This window comes from Carassius gibelio, chromosome A22 (genome assembly GCF_023724105.1).
Source record: "Carassius gibelio isolate Cgi1373 ecotype wild population from Czech Republic chromosome A22, carGib1.2-hapl.c, whole genome shotgun sequence".
In the NCBI taxonomy this organism is placed as follows: domain Eukaryota; kingdom Metazoa; phylum Chordata; class Actinopteri; order Cypriniformes; family Cyprinidae; genus Carassius; species Carassius gibelio.
In genome coordinates, this window is record NC_068392.1 from 21,997,161 (window position 1) to 22,002,160 (window position 5,000).

Genomic DNA, 5,000 nt, shown 5'->3' on the forward strand with positions numbered 1-5,000 from the left:
AAGGGAAGACACCGGATCAAGGCAAAGAGAGGACAATGTAAGCAAGGACAATGACAATGAGATTGAAAAGACTGAGTTAACACAGGACATTGTGGAAATGGAGGTACAGATGGAGTTTAATGCAGTTGGACAAGCAGAAACAGAGGAGCCAGAAGAGACTGAATGGATAGGTGAGACGGAAAGAAAAGACAAAGACAGTGAAAACCTGGGCGGAGACAGCACTGCAGGAACATCCAATAAAAGAAGAAGAAAAGTTAAGGTAATACCCAATTTGGAGAAAGCTAAAAATAAAATGTGTAAACAAAGTAATGAGGTGAAACAAGACTGTGGAAGAAGTGCAAAAGAGGGGGAGGAAATAGGATAACAAAATTATGATGCTAAAGTTTGTACTTTTATCTTTTTTAATTGTGTTGAAAATTGTTACTTTTAATGCAAGAGGGTTAATGAATGGTGTGAAATTTGAAAAAGTCAAGGAACTGTGCAGGGATGAAGATGTGATTTTATTGCAAGAAACAAATTGGAAAGAGAGTGTAATGGAGGATTTTAAAAAAAGATGGGAAGGGGAATTATTTTTTAATAATGCGGAGGGAAAAATAGGAGGAGGAGTTGCGATGTTAATAAGAAAAGATAGAGGTATCAGGTCAAAGCAAATGTATAATGACACAAAAGGAAAATGCATGGCTGTAGAAATTAAGATGGATGAAGATGATTTTATTTTAGTAAACGTACATGCTCCAAATGAAGAAATAGAAAAGAAAAAATATTTTAATATAATAGCTGAGTTAATGGAAAAATGGAAGAGGGTAATAATTGCGGGGGATTTTAACACTGTTTTTAGTAAAATGGATATGGCTAACGGAATGGTTTTTAAATCGGATGGGGGAAGAAAGGAGTTAATGTCATTGATGGGAGAGTATAACATGATTGATGTGTGGAGAGAAAGAAATGGGAAAAAGAGGGAATTTACAAGAAGACAGCTGGTAGGGAATTTTATGTGTCAAACTAGGATAGACTACTTTTTATGTACTAGGAATTTGGAATGTTTTATTGATGGAGTGTTTTATAAAGAAACGACCTTAAGTGATCACAAAATGGTGCAAATGAGAATGGATTTTAAAAAGGAAATGAGGGGACCAGGGGTATGGATTTTAAACACTGAAGTTTTAAAGGAAGAAAGTTTTAAAAAAGAGATAGAAAATAAATTTGATGAGGGGAAAAAAGACTTGATGTACATAGAAGATAAAAGGCAATGGTGGGAAAACATGAAATATGACATAAAGAAATATGTAATGAATTACTGTAAATTGTTACAAAAGGTAAAAAGAACAAAGGAACAAGAAATAAGAAAGACGTTAAGAGAGGAGTTGAATAAAAATGAAGTTAACGTGCCAAGAGTAATTGAAGTGGAGGAAAAGTTGAGGAAAATAGAAGAAGGGAAATATAAAGGGGCGACGTTAAGAAGTAAAGCTAAGTATACAGTAGAAGGGGAGAAATGTAGTAGATTCTTTTTTAACCTTGAGAAAAGCAGGGCGAAGGCGGGAATAATTAAAGAACTTAGGAATAAGGAAGGACAAGCTGTTTTAAGCACGGAAGGGATTTTAAAGGAAATAAGCACATATTATGAAGAACTTTTTAGATCAGAGGAAGGGGATGAGGAAAAAAGGAACATTTTGTTACAACAGATAACACAAAAAGTCGGTGAGGGGGATAAGAAGGAATGTGATAGGGGAATAACAACTGAGGAAATTATACAAGCAATAAATCAGCTAAGTGTGAAGAAAAGCCCAGGAATAGATGGTATTGGAAGTGAGTTTTATAAGGTTTTTAAAGAAAAAGTAAGCCCGATTTTAAAAGAAGTCTATGAAGAGGTTTTTAAAAAAGAAAGGGTACACCCAAGAATGGGCTTAGGCTTAATGAAAATAATCTACAAGAGAAAAGGAGACAAGGCAGAACTGAGAAATTTTAGGCCCATTACAATGTTAAACACAGATTTTAAAATTTTAGCCAGGGTTTTAGCGAACAGATTAAAAAATATCATGCCAAACATAATAGAGACTAACCAGGCATATGGAGTAAAGGGGAGGGACATTGCAGATATCACGAGTAGCATAAGAGATATAATGGGGTACATAAAAGGAAAAGGAAAGGAGGCATATATAATAAGCATGGATTTCGAGAAGGCGTTTGACAGAGTGGAGCATGGGTTTTTATTGGCTGTTTTAAAACAATTTGGTTTTGGAGAGAATTTTATAAAATGGATCTCAGTTTTATACAGCGATATTTTAACAAAAGTCAAATGTAATGGTTTTTTAACGGAACCTTTTAAAGTTTTAAGGTCTATAAGACAAGGGTGTCCACTGTCAGCGAAGTTATATTCTTTGGTGGCTGAACCATTAGGGCTTTTAATAAACAGAGAGAAAAAAATAAAGGGAATAAAACTAGAAGAAAAAGAGGAACTGACTAAAATTTTCCAGTATGCTGATGATACCACAATTGTTGTTGAAAATATAGAAAGTGTTAAAGAAGTAATGGAAAAAATTAAGTGCTATTGTGAGGGATCAGGTGCAAAAATAAATGAGGAAAAAACAGTATATATGAAGTTCGGAAGGTCAGAGGTTTTAACGGGGGTTGTTAAATTCCTAGAGGTACAAGAAATGAGGATTTTAGGAGTAGGCTTAGCAAAGAATGAGAAGGAAACTGTTGATAATATGTGGGATGAGACATTGGGAGGGATGGATAGGAGACTGATTTTTTGGAGAAACAGGTTTTTAAGTTTGAAAGGAAAAATTTTAATTGTAAACATGTTAATGTTATCAAAAATGTGGAACAAATTACATGTGATGCCATTGCCAAACTGGGTTTTTAGGAGAATAAAAAAGAGTATTTTAGAATTTTTATGGGAAAAAAAGCCTCCAAGGATAGCGTACAATACGCTGATAGGAAAACCAGAAGAGGGAGGGATGGGTTTAGTGGATGTGGAACAGAAGATGAAAAGCATGAGGGTTAAAGTGGTTAAGAAATATTTGGATGATAAGAAGAGAGATGAATGGAAGAAATTGATGGGGTTTTATCTAAATAAATGTGGGAATTTTAACCTTGGAGAAAACATTTTATGGATGAAGTTGAAAAGTTGGATGATGGAGGGGATACCACAGTTTTATAAAGAGGTTTTAAATGCTTGGAGGCTTTTTTTAACAGAGGTGGATTTTAATCCGGAGGGGAGGGAAGTGATTTTAAATCAGCCTCTGTTTTTAAATGACAAAATAAAGATACACGAGCGAGATATCTATTTTAAGAAGTGGCTACAAGTGGGGATTGTAAAAGTGAGAGATGTTTTATGGGAGATGAAAGAGGGATTTTTACCACTCCAAGTGATTAAAGATGCAATGGAGGAGGAGAAAGAGGATTTTAATGTCATGGTTTTAAAAAAACAGTATGAAGATGTCAAGAAAGCAATCCCAAGGCAATGGCTAGATCAGATTAAAAAGAAGGGAGAAGGAGAAAATAAAATGATGGTGTTTTTAAAATGTAAAGAAAAGAGGGTGGATTTTAATTTGTGTACTGTGAAAATGTTCTATGAGTTTTTTATAAATGGAGTTTTTAAAAAACCTGTTGCCAACCAGATTTGGTTAAGGCATTTTAATGAAATCGAAGAAAAAGACATTTGGAAGAATAGAACATGGAAATGGTTGGATGTAGATTTAGAATGTTTAGACTATTTTATCAGACAAAATGTGATCTATACAGAAATGAGATTGTGTATGATGCAGAAGGCAACAAATGCTCGATGTAAAGTCTGTAAAAAAGAAGATGAAGGTATTTTACATCTGTTCTTATTATGTGGAAAACTTAACCCATTTTTTAATGAACTGAAAAAAATTGTCAAAGAATTAAGAGAAAATGAAGAGGTTACTGACTGGAAAAGGTTTTTTATGCTGGGAATGACAGAGAACAAAGAAAATAAGAAACTTGTTAATTTGTTTTTAATCTTAGCAAAAAAAGCTATATGGAAAAGAAGAAATGTAGCCAGAAACAGAGATTGTATTTTAAATTTATGGGTGATTTTTAAACAAATGGTAGAAAGTTATGTAGAAATGTTGTACAATTATTTTAAATTGGAAAACCAGATGGAGGATTTTTATAAAATTTTTACAAATGATGTTATATGTATCTTTAAACAAAAGCATTTTTACATGCCAGGAGAAGATGATTAAGATGACATATTTTTATGTGATGTGAATTGTATTACTTAAGTTAAAAAACTTCAATGACGATGTCAGTTTGATTATGAGATGAATGAAATTGTATGACTAAGAAAAAAAAAAAAAAAAAAAAAGCTATGCCCGATCTCGTCTGCTCTCGGAAGCTAAGCAGGTTTGGGCCTGGTTAGTACTTGGATGGGAGACTGCCTGGGAATACCAGGTGCTGTAAGCTTTTTGGAAACTTTTCACTTAGTATATAATAATTTTGCCAAAAAATAGAGTCAATGCCCGATCTCTGAATATTAGCAGGTTTGGGCCTGGTTAGTACATGGATGAGAGACTGCCTGGGAATACCAGGTGCTTTAAACTTTTTGGAAAATTTCACGATTTATAAAATAATCTTGCAAAAAAAAAAAAAAAAAAAAAAAAAAAAAAAAAGAGTCAATGCCCGATCTCTGAATCTTAGCAGGTTTAGGTCTTTTGAGTACTTGGATGAGAAACTGCCTAGGAATACCAGGTGCTTTAAGCTTTTTGGAAATGTTTTACTTAGTATATAATAATTTTGCTAAAAAATAGATTCAATGCCCGATCTCTGAATATTAGCAGGTTTGGGCCTGGTTAGTACATGGATGAGAGACTGCCTGGGAATACCAGGTGCTTTAAACTTTTTGGAAAATTTTACGATTTATAAAATAATCTTGGAAAAAAAAAAAGAGTCAATGCCCGATCTCTGAATCTTAGCAGGTTTAGGTCTGGTGAGTACTTGGATGAGAAACTGCCTAGGAATACCAGGTGCTT